The 12,479-nt window shown below is 50.9% G+C and overlaps 1 long non-coding RNA gene across 1 annotated transcript in view; it reads right to left on the reverse strand.

Moving 5' to 3' along the window:
• The window catches only part of LOC136557364 (uncharacterized), a 49,900-nt gene extending 37,476 nt beyond the window's left edge, over positions 1-12,424 (reverse strand). The window contains exon 1 of the long non-coding RNA XR_010783758.1: positions 11,758-12,424. This is a non-coding gene — a long non-coding RNA (uncharacterized lncRNA). The remainder of the gene's footprint in view (positions 1-11,757) is intronic.
• Positions 12,425-12,479: the final 55 nt, after the last annotated feature.

Consider the following 12,479-nt stretch of genomic DNA (forward strand, 5'->3'; position numbering starts at 1 on the left):
AGGGGAAGTTCCAGGCTGGGTTCCAAAGCATAGAGCCTGTCCACTTGGAGCACATCCTGGGGCAGTGGGACTTGAGTAAGAAGAAAACCCCAAAGACATTTCTTTATTTCTTTAGCCAGTTCTGCAGATCACTACCTCCCTCCCAAACACCCTGCCCAGAGCTCTACTGTTTGTTCTGAGGCTGATCTAAATTACTCAACTCCCCAAACTGAAATGCAAACAACTGGCCTCCATTTCAGGCTTTGCTTTTGCCCTACATCCCACTTGGCACCTATTCCCTCCGGAAGACAAAACTAGCACAAAGGAGCCACGTGTGAAAATATGCACACCTTCCCGGGAAGGCTCCATGGGCTCCCAGTAATGCCCAGTTTCACCCAGGACCAGAAATATACAGTTTTGCCATGAAATGGAGCCTTCACGCTTAAGTACCATCTGTTTCTTTCTCAACTGCAGTCCTGAATCTGGGGTATCCCCAAACTTTACTCAATCCCATGCACTGAAAGCCTCATCTCTAAGCTCCATTTTGAGCCCTTTGTCGCCAGTTTTCTTCTGAATTCAGCCTTTCACTTAACACATGAGAGTGTTCCGTACCAAATCCCTTCTCTGATGTTTTCTCCACACCATACAAGATGACAGACTGGGAAAGTCTGGCTGTCTGATCCACTGCCTAGCAGTAGTCACGACCTACAGTGCAGGTCTCCAGGAGGCAGGACAATATTTGCCAGATATTTTTTCCCTACAGAGGAGCCCTGCTCATGGCTTAGACAGTTTGGGTGACCTTTTCACTGCTGGCAATCACAACCAGGAAAATAGCCCTCTGTGCTAATATTTAAATGTCCACCATGGCACAGAACCAGCCTCAGCACCTACTGCGGGCTCTCCCCTGTGCAGCCCCACAGCATTGCTACTCCAATTCTTCCCTCACACTGAGGTCTTTCCCTCCAGCCTTGCATCCTTCTCTTCCCTGTTCAGCTTCATGAGCAGCTCCTGTCGATGCTTTTCCCACATCCTGCCCTGCAGCCCTGCCAGCTTTCCAGGCCCCACCAGGCATGCAGAGAGTGAGCCCCTGATTACCATTCAAGCTGGATTCTCATTAGGCTGAAATGCCCCTCCAGGAGATCCATTAACAGTCCATAAGGTTAACTTAATCCAGCCAGTCTTGTGTGGTCTCTGCCCAAATTCCCTATTACATTAACAATCTTGAGCCTTAATTAGCATGTGAGGCAGAGGTGGCATTATTAATGGAGATAATATGGAGCATTAAGAATAAACAGGCCAGGCTCTCTCTCCCCCACCATGCATGCAAATCCTCTTCTGTGCAGAAACAGCATGAGCTTCCCCCATGAGCAGCACACGTGAAAGGCTGGGGTGCCCCAGACCAAAGACAAGCCCTGGAGCATACAGCCAGGCTGCTGCAGGAGGATGATGGGGAGGAAATGAGATCCCGGAGTGACCCTTCATCTGCCTGGGAGATGAGGGGCTGACAATGGGAAGACCACAGCGTGGCAAGTCCTGTGAGGCAAATCCTTGCACCAGGAAGGAGCAGTCATGTCCTTGGCTAACCCAGCCACCCCATGTTTCTGGGAGGCTTGGCAAAGCAAGGCCAAGGTATCTCTGCACCCCTGCACATTGAATTCATGCTGCCATGTGCGTGCACACAGGATAACACCATGGTTGTATGGCTCAAACACCATGGGCAGGGAGGGGATGTCTGTCTGAGGGGAGCAGGCTGCAGGAACCAGCTGCAGCTGTGCAAAACGCTCCTCGTGAGTCTCCTTTCTGACCACTGAGCCCCAGTGCACTGGGAATACAGGGCAGGACAGAGGGGCTTCAGCTGAAGGAGAGAAGCAGTCATTTGAGGGACCAGAGAATAAATGATGGGGGTTCCAGCTTGGTGCAGACTGACCATGTGGTGGGGAAGGGACAGGTCCCTTCTGACACCGGCTGGTGACTCACTGCACAGGTGGCTGCTCAAAAGAGCTTGGTCATTACAGGTGAAGGGTCAGTCTGGGGCAGACCCTGTCCCAGGCCAGGCAGAGCCAGCACGAGTTTGAGTAGAGGAGGGGAGGACTGGTGCTGCCAACAGCTGTGAGGGGCTGGGGCAGCAAAGGGTCAGAGATGCACTGAGTATCAGCCAGGAAAAATTGCAAGCATGACACTTTCTTCTAATACAAGCACTTGCAAAATCATAAGGCAAAACAGGGGAGGAGAGAAGCAGAAGCAGCTAAGCCAAGGAAGCAGAGCCTAATGACAGGACCTCTGGACTGCTAATTCGCTTCCAGCAGCACCCAGCAGGATGGGGGCAAGGAGAGAAGCATGTCTCAGGGACCCACAAGTGCAGGGAATGGCTTCCTGAGTCTGGATTGTCCCTGAGGTCTGACCCATGCTGTTCCAGCCTGGCTCCGCTGTGCTCAGTGTGTCCCTCCGGGCTTTGCAGCAGGGCTTGCACCGAGAACAACCGATCCCTGAAGCACAGAGTGATATCCCTGTGCCTGGGCCCTGAAGCACTCGGCCAGTGCTAACTAGCCTTGCTTAGCAAGGAGCAGTGCCTCAGGCTGGGCTCTCTCCCAGGGCTGCACTCAGCATCACCCCAGCTGCCTTCACATGCCCAGAGGTGCAGCAGAGGCCCTGAGCAGAGCCCAGCTCTTCCACTTTCCAGCACAGCAAGTTCCCACTCCCCCAGGCCCACCAGCCAGCCCCTGCCAAATCCATTTGTCCAATCTTGTGCTTTCTACTAATCCTGTTGAGCCATCCTTTAAGTTGCTCTGAGGCAGAGATAGAAAAATACAAAGATGCCCTAAGAAGCTTCCCCTGACCTTGCTCAATTCAAGATAAAGGGCTACAATTTAAAAAATTACAGTGAGGGTCTGTCACTGATCCATTGCGTGGATTTAGGGGAAACAAACACAGGATGCAGCTAGTGCTAGGTGAGCAGACAGGGAGGGGAGAAAGGTTACAACCAGCATGGGGGAGGAGACAAAATGAAAGAAAGGACAGAAAATGAGAGGGGAGGAAGAAAAATAACTTCTCCCTTGCCATCTCCATACTTGACTAATGGTAGAAAAGCTTTGTGCATTCATGATGTTATACAATGTCCCACCACCTTTACTGGTCTGTAAGGAAGAGTGAGGCAGCTGTACTCTCCGTGGTGTGACCAGGCTGGGGACAGGGTGCTGGGGCTGGAGATGAGCTCCTTGCCCTGTAAGAAGCATCCAGTGGGGTATCTGACTAATCTTTAGCAGACAAGTGCCTGCTAAAGAGATTGTCATCACTATCTCTGCTTACGAAGTTGTTCAGACTTTTCTTCCTCCATCCCTTCACCCTCCCTTCACAGCAGACCTCTCAGCTCATCTCCTTCCCTTCCTGACAGTGCTGTCTCTCACTCTCCCTGCTGCTTGCCCTGGCCCACATCACATCTGGCAGCATCTAAACAGACTTCCTACCACCCACCTCAGTCCCCTACAGCCCTTTACTCAAAGGTTACTCAGAACAATTTTCCTCTGTAGGAATGTCATAATGTCATTCCAGAATTTCCTCTGTCATAATGTCATAAGGACTAGTGACAGTACCTTCTTTCTCTGTACCCTCCAACATTTGTTCACCCCACAAGGGCCCTTTGGTCCCTGGCATGAGCCTGTTTCCCCCTCCTGAACCTATTATTTTTGAAGAATAGGTTGGATCGCTCACAAGATGGCTGATATTTCATTTTCATTCTTCTTTTACAGGTATGTTAACCAGAAAAGGAAGCTTAAAGAAGGTGTACATATCTCATAAAAAATGCTGGAAAACTGTTAACAATGGATGAGGAAAAGGCTAAAAGTACTCAACAACATTTTTTGTCTCAGTCTTCAATAACAACATTTCCTCCCACTTCTCTTGAGTGGATGGACAGGAGGATGGGGACTTGGAGAGCAAAGTGCTTCCCACTCCAATTTCAGGTTCATGGGCACCCAAGGAACCTGAACATACATAGGTTTATGGGCCCTGACAAGATGCATCCCTAAGAGAATAGTCCCAGTGTAGTTGCCATGATATCTAAAAAGTCATGGCAGTAAAATGAAGTTCCAGGTGACTGGGAGAAGGGAAGCACTGTACCCATCTTTAAAAAGGTAGAAAGGAGAACCCTGGGAACTACCAACCTGTCAGCCTCACTTCTGTGCCTGGGAAGATCATGGAAGATCCCCTTCCTCTTTTTCAAGCCTCCTCAGAGCCTGCCCACTTCTATCTTGATGACCAAGGCACCTTCAGCTGGTTTCAGAATTTTTGCCCAGCTTGTTCAGCTCCTCCTGTACCATGTATGGGCACTGCAGCTGACTGAAACATTTTCACCTGAGTGGGACCTGGTGCAGCTCATTGCTGTGATGTCACTTCCCACCCAGCAATGCCCCATGTCCTGCTGCTAAAAGCTACACCACTGTAGCCAAGAAGGATGCAGAGAGATGAAAGGTGAAGAGATACAGGAAAAGAGACAACAGAGACCATGAAATGAAACAGGTCTATAACACCACACATGACAAAGGAAGGGCAGGGGAAAGAGGTGTTAACAGCCTCTTCCCACTCAAAGATCAAGGGTCAGGAAATTAAACCAGAAAGTTACAGGTTCAAGACAAACTGCATATCTGTGCTGCACCACTTCCTACTGTGAGATTCTGAGGATGCTAAAACTTATCTGACCTCAAAAATCAGCAGGACAAATTCAGGGAGGAAATAAATCCACTGAGAACTAAAAGTGCTCAACAGATCTTCCAGCACTGGGTCTTTCAAATATACTGAGGCTGAAAGGGTGTTCAGAGGAAGTGCTGCTACACAGTTGTCCTGCCTATATGCTATTCCTTTTTTCTGCTGCAGCTGGAGATACTGCACTGGAAGGATCACAGACCTGGCTTGGTAAGGTCCTTTTTGTATTCCTATGGCTTTCCATAGCTAGGCTCACCCAGAAGTCATGGGGAAGTGTAGCTCTGAGTAACAGTATCATTTTGGTGCATCAGATCATTTTGGAGATGGATGGACAAGGCAGCAAACGACATAGCTCATTCCAAGAAAGATTTTTCTTTTTCCCTGACCAAAAGCTGGAAGGATGTCAGGTGTCATTTCAACCAGTCATTCCAGTATGGATCCTTGTTGGGAATAAAATCTCTGCTTGAGCCCTAGCTCCCTCAATGCCTATTTCCAGATTTTTCTAAATCCCCTTTCCCTGTGTTGATAAACACAGAACTCTTTAAACAAACCATCTGTAACAGGTCCAACCCCCTTGAATTCCCTTCCATCTCCCTGACCTGTCTATCACACCATTCATGGCAGGCTCTCCACACTAATCCTTTTATTATGATCTCGCTCAATTTTCCTGGCCTATGACTGCAATGAGGAAAAAAGGGAGGTGTATTAATCCTTCTGACCTTGTTGTCCCAATTCTGGGCCATCTGTGACTAGGAATTCAGAGGAGGGAAGTCTGATCCTCCTGACCCCACTATCAACCCCTTGCTTTGGGAGGTTCAGTTTGTACTGTCCTAGAAAGATGTTGTGGAAAAGCCCCTTTTCACTTACAGGTACTTTCTATGAGATTGCTTCCTAGACTACCTTTCCAGCCAGAGAGGATAGAGGGAATAATGTCCTCCACCTCCATCAGACTCTGTTTACTTATTCCTCCTGTATCACCTCTCTGCTCCCTCAACAGCACTGTCTGTGGGTTCTTCCCAGCCATGAGACAGGGAATCAATAAAAGGTGAAAGACAATCAAACATCTCACAGAATTTCCCTGGCAGTGCTGCATATAGAGAGGAGGCCTTGCAGCTCACTCCACTTCCACCAAGGGCTGAGTGTAGCCTGTTCCCTCTACCCCTTCCCACCACCATGTTTCCTTGCTGCCAGCAGCTGCATCTCCATGAACCTGCCACACTATTTCATAGACAGCTTGAGGACTCACAGCAGGAAGCTTGCATGTATCCTCAAGAGACAAATATTCTCCTCTTTGCTCAGCTTCTTCCATACCTCTGACTTTGCCCATTTTTTCCCACTTTAAACAATCTCCTCCTTTCCTTGGTGTTTACAGTCCTCAATACACACAAATTGTTACATATCATCGTTTAGTCAAGCTCTACATATTTTGTTCTTTTAATCTCTCCTCATAAATAAATATCTTCAGCTCTTTCATAATTTTTATTGCTCTTCTCTGAACTCCCTCCTATTTATCACCTTCCTTCAGTTAGCACAGCACCCAGGTCTGTATGCTAGGTTTTCCAGACTGATCTTACTAAGGCCTTGGAGGTAACATGAATTCAATCTCCCTAGTGCTTCAAGGCTTGATGTTTCTGGGTGTCCTTGAGTTTCTGGATGTCAGGTAAGCTGTCTCACTTCATACAGGTGGCACCAGCTGATACAACTCAAGGCTATCTCCCCAGAGAGAGGAGGAAGAAGGTTCATGAGAGGTGGGGAGAAGAAGATACATGGAAAGGTGGGACAGATGTCCTGCAGCTGAGCAAGGGACACGACTACAAACTCTTACATACTCACACACCTCAAGAAGAGACATCAGATCCTGGATATGGAAAAGGTACATATGCACACACACATAAACATGTGTTCACTCCACAAATAAACCCCGAGTGACCTGCATCACACACGAGTGCACACAGGAACACACACACAGGGATAATGCCACGAGGCAGGAATGACAGCCATGTGTGTGGAGACTTTGGGCATGCACACGTAACCGGTGCACACAAGAGGACAGGACAAAATCTAGCAGAAAATGGTGCTCTCCCTGTTCACAAACATACATGTTCTCATGCATAAACCAATGCTCCCAGAGAAAAGATAGCAGCTCATGGAGTCCTTATAGTAGCCTAAAAATACACAGGCAGCTCTGACCCATCTGGTCTGCAGATTGAGCCTATGAGCCATGGAAAGAATGAAGACAAACATATGACACCTTGCCTTAAGGCAACTGGTAGCACATGCATCATACTGAGCCAGTCTTCATATCTACAGACCCTTCCATAGTGATTACATTATCACCAAAACTATTCAGAAGTGAGGTGAAAGCTGAAGACCACAGAGGGGAAGAAAGGGACTCTCTACAGGGCAGTTGTGGCAGAGCTAGGGATCCTGCCTCCTACTCTGTGACCTCCCCTCCCTGAGTCATGTTACTGATGATCCTTCCTCACAAGGATGTATTTGCTCCATCTCTCTGCTATCAGACATCCAAAGGAATCAAAAGCACCCACAGTTTCTTGCAAACAGTCTTTCCCCTACAGCTTACCGAAACCAGACAGGTATTAACATTTTGTGAGTGTCAATGTATAGAGAACACAAATTCTTGGCCCCTAGACACATCTTCTCATTTCTGTGAAATTCATACTGCACCATCAGCTCCCCAGAGCATCACCTGGAAAGAAATTCTGTACTAAAGGGCTGAAAAAGCTGGAGATGTGCTCCCCAGGGTGATTGCAGACAAGAAAGAACAGCCCCAGCACATCAGTCAGGTCAGCACAGAATGGGCTTCACCTTCAACAGCAGAACAGACTCACCTGTGGGGATTTGATCCCATGCCTATCTCCATGGCATCTGATGCTATGCTGTAGGGCACCATGTAGCCACTGAGACTCCCCACACCAGTGATGCCTAGAGACCTTTAAAGACTCCCTGCAAGTGGCAACATCTAGGGACAAAACCCATCAAGTCACTCACCTCAACCTGACTCCTGGTAGCTTGTTTGCCACCTTTTAAAATGCCATGGAAAGAGTGACAACTGCCCTTCCCTCCTTCTGTACCTCAGCTGGTCAGCTGGAACTGGGTTTCCTCTTGGCTTATGAATGTTGAGAAAATGAGGTCATTTCTCCTCAGTGACAGAAAATTATTTAGTGAGGAAAGCAGTTCATCTCAGGCAATGGCTATGTACCCCTGAAAACTACCCAGGAGACCCTTAAAGGGAGGTCAGGGCAAAGCAAGGCCCGAAACCAGCACCAGCTGGGGAGCACAGGAGAGTCAGGGCACAAATGCAGTGCTGCTAAAGTGGGGCTGTAACTGCTGCCAGACCAGCTCACCACTGAAGCAAACACAACAGCAGTGCCACAGTCATTGTCACCTCCATAGTGTCAAGCTTGACTCATCTGAGGATTTAAATACAGCAGTAATCTGGTTCGCAGCTGTGAGAAACTCATCCTGACCCAGGAGAGAGAAAGGGCTGGAGGTGGGTCACAGCCCCGTGGTCTGCTCCCTGAGTTCTGCATTCTCCCTTTCCAGACCACAGAAGGGATTTCAGTGCCCCACTACCCTGGCAAAAGAGGTGGCTCCCATGCCTGCAGCTTGCCTCTCCTTCAGTAGCTCACTCCATGTCCTCCCTCACCCTCTCCCCACACAGAAAGGCACTGGGGGACACAATGCTCCTTTGGAACTGCTCAAGCACCTGCTGTAACTCCAGTCTGGGCAATCCTCACCAGCAGAACCTGCAGAGCTACCAGGCAAACTCCAGCTTTCCCCATAGCTGCCAGCAGCCTGGGATCCCTCACTGCTCAGGACAGCTCTGCTCCTCCATGAAGGAGAAAAGTAAAACCACCTCTGTTCCCAGAAAAGGAGATATTTTGCTGGAACGCATTTGCTCTGCACCTAAGCTGCTGCTGTCTGCTCTGGTGCAAAGGCATGGGCAAGGGCTGCAAGTGTTTTTTGGGACATCACATCCCTTTACCAGAGCAAGGCAGCCCTCATGAGCTCACAAGAGTGTGAGGACAGAGGTGTTCCCTACATGTCCTTTGCCCTCCCTCACACTAATAAAAGGAACAGCTTAGCCCAGGTCCATGCTTACAGGGGACCAAGGGAAAAAAAACCCACAGTATTTAGGATGAAGGAGAGAGCAGCCAGGTCTCTGTCCTCAGCAAATGTGCTGATATTTTCTAACACAGCTGATAAGAGCACTGGGTGGTTTCAACAGGCCCTGATATGACCAGTAGCTTTTTTCCCAGGTGGGCAGAGCTTTTCACCACTCTTCAGCAGGGTCAGATGAGGCAGCTGCACTCTGCCTGGAGCTGCATCTGGCTTCTGACATGACCCAGGTAAGAACAAGCACCGCGGACATCATCACAGCTATGCTTCCCTCCCTCTGCCTTCCCTGCAGTTGTTACCTTTCCCATTTTAACTGCAAGCTGCCCCCCAGCAAAACCTCCACCTCTGTAAGCCCCCCTTCCCCAAATGCCCTCCCTATCCTCTGAGTGGCTTCTGCTCCACAGCGTAGCTTTGCACCAGTGCAGTGGATCAGACGGCACATTCCCAAACACCCATTTGCCTGGAGCTGGGGCAGAGTGGGAAAGGCCATGCATGCACAGTTCTTCTCTTGGTGTTGTAGTTTTTGATGGGGGAAGAGCAATGAAGGCAGTTTGCTTCATGCCCAACAAATCTGCATGCTTTGTGGGATGGGTGCCCTGAAAGCCAGTCTCCCCCCAGGGAAAACAACGGCGTGAGGAGGGTGGCAGGTGGGGAAGGGGTTGGGGGTGGGGGGAAGGTTGGTAGGTTGGGGAAATCAGTGGGATTAAAGTGTCTGCTTCTCACCCCTGGCACTGCATCGGCACCCTTCCACTCCCTGCACCTTCCTCACTGCTGCTGGTACGGTCTGCACAGAGCAGGGAGGCGAGAGGGGGGCTGTATTTAAATATATTAATAATGCATGTTCCATGCAAATGAAGCTTCCTTTGAATATTACATTAGCGATGCTGTCAGGCTGCGCTTCTTGGGACCCAGGAGTGACGGGATGTGTGGGGACCCGGAAGGGGGGGGTGTGAGAAGGTAGGGCTCACCAGAAATTCCCTCATACCCCAACACAACCTCCTTCCTCCCCCTCCACCCCAGCTCCCCCACATTACACACACTCCCACTCCCTCCCATTCTCCGTGCATAGCAAATTCCTTGGCTCGCAGCATGCAATGCCTCCCAGTCCCCAGGCCTCTCCAGTGGCATGGGTCCCCCCTCCACTCCCTACATCATCTTTACCCCGCTCCAATCTCAGCAAAGCTCTCCCTGCTCCACAGCTTGGTTTATAGCTCTGTGCCTCCAGAGTGGGGAGGAGGGTCCTGCTCTGCAGCCTTTAGGGGGAAGGAAGGGGAGCAGTTCCTAAGTCTGGCCTGCACCGTGTGCACCCCTTTTGTTTGCACCTACTGTGCTCGTGTGAGCCCAGAGTGGGTGCCAAAGGGCCTGTGCCAGCTATATTTGCCCGCAGCACAGGAGCGATGCTCTCCCTCCCCATCACAGACACCCTGTTTGTTCCCCAGGCACTGGGAAGGCTGTTTGGTGTCTGTGCACAGCCAGCCCAGCTCTGTGCACACTCGGACGCGGGACACGCACACGTGTGCTGCATGCACAGTGCAGGGCTGGGGCACACCAGCACACACGCGAGAGGGCATTACGCACAGCAGCTCCCGAATGTGCTGCCTCCTGCAGTATTAGCTGATTTATGCTGCCTTTCCCCAGCCAGATCCAAGCTCTGGAATGGGAGCAGCGGCAGCTGTGCACTCCTGCCTGTCCTGGGATGAGAATAGGATGCGCCTGTTCGTCTCTCTCCCCCACCCCCCATCACTCCTCCTTCCCCCTCCTTTTGCTCCCATTCATTCATTCAGCTTCTCCTCCCCCCCCATCCCATGCCCCAAAGCAGGAAGATCCTTATGCATAAAAATGTGGGCATGCTTTCTCTGGTGGAATAAACGGGCATGCAGACACCCTGCAGGCAATACATATACACTTACATATGCATTCTAGTAGCTGTCCTGGGCCCCTACATAAACACCCGGCTCCCACCACCAGCACAGACACATTCACACACCCTACAGACACCACGCAATGACTTTTCTGCAGCCAGCCAGTCTCCCAGCAGAGCAGTGTAAGAGCAGAGGAGAGATTTACTCACTCCCTTGCATGCAAACCAGGCGAATATGCACACACCACACAACGGACAGACACACAGACACAGACCAACCACTGTCCGCAGAGGGTCCCCTGCAAAGTTTACAGAGAGACAGGGAACAGGGGGCTGAGGGATGAGACTCACTCCTTTTCTGTCCCACAACTGCAGGCGATACACAGAGAGGACTGTCTGTCTGTCTGAACAAGCACATGTGTGCATGTGTTTGGGGGGGTATATACACACACCTATAGCTACAGCTATACATGGATACACACATGAACTCACACAGATCATATATTCACATCTATTCACACATATCTATATTCACAGATACATGTACATATACATACATATATCACCTCCTTTTGCAAGGTCCAATTAGATGCAGACGGGTCAAACCCAGCTGTGTGCAGCAAGCCCTGAACCTATTCAGCATCCCAATCCTAAGCAGGGCACACGCACACGCACACACACACACACACACACGGTGAAAGGGAGACCCGTCTCCAAGCCTCTCTCCCTCCCTCCCATCACCCCATGTAGGCATAATCTCCCCCCCCCCCACAGACACACACACCCTGGGCCACTTCCCCATCTCCTTTGCACTCACCCCTCGCCTTCATCCTCGGATCAGAGGCATCCAACCCCCAGGGAGTGCGTGCACAAGCTGGAGGAAAAGGGCAATCCATGCATCCTGCCCTTCTCCCCCTTTTCCAATCTCAGCTGCTTCTCCGAGAGGCAACACGGCCGGCAGCCGGGAGCCGAGGACACGCGAGGCAGCAGCACAAGGACTGCACACAAAAGCGTGTCACACACACACACACACACACACACACACACACACACACACACACACACACACATACTCGTACCTGCTTCTGGAGGGGTGACTGCTCCCAGCTTCCATACGGGGCATGACAGAGACGAAGTGGAGGCACAAAAGACCCCGGTCCTTGAGCAGCTTGCAGCCCTGCAGATGTGTTTGTGCGGGGGGGTGTCCCCCACTGGTGTCACCCCTCGGAGCTGTAGCGTTCCCTGCCCCGCAGCTGGCTCATTCCCGGCCGCACCTAGGCAGCGCTCCCAGCCATGCACACGCGCGAGCACGACAGGCGGGGATGGAGCAGCAGTCCAGGGAGGGCACGCACAGCCGGAGGATTTGCTGCCTTCGCCGCATCCGCATCACTGGGGGAAGAAGGCAGAAAGGGCTGTATTGGCATTTAAAACGCAAGTGATTAATTCGCCACAGGCTCGGCTGATAGGGCTCAGGGACCAGAGCCGGCGGCACTGCTTCTCCCGGCTGGGAAGGCTCTGACAGGCAAAGGACCCTCTCCCATGGAGCCAGTTCCGAGCTCTCCTCGCCTGCACAGCCACTGCTCCGGTGCAGGCAGAAAGGGGTGGGCCTCCACCGGAGACATGAGCACACGCATGCAACAGCTGCTGGGAACTGCACACACACGCACAAACACACACACAGACACAATTCCCCACAACAGCTGCTCGGGAGCTACAAACAACACACAACAGCTTCCCGGGAATACACACAAACAACAGCTGCTGGGGAATCACACACAGAGGCTACAGCTTCTCAGGATTA

The sequence above is a fragment of the Molothrus aeneus genome, chromosome 5 (assembly GCF_037042795.1).
Source record: "Molothrus aeneus isolate 106 chromosome 5, BPBGC_Maene_1.0, whole genome shotgun sequence".
NCBI classification, from domain to species: domain Eukaryota; kingdom Metazoa; phylum Chordata; class Aves; order Passeriformes; family Icteridae; genus Molothrus; species Molothrus aeneus.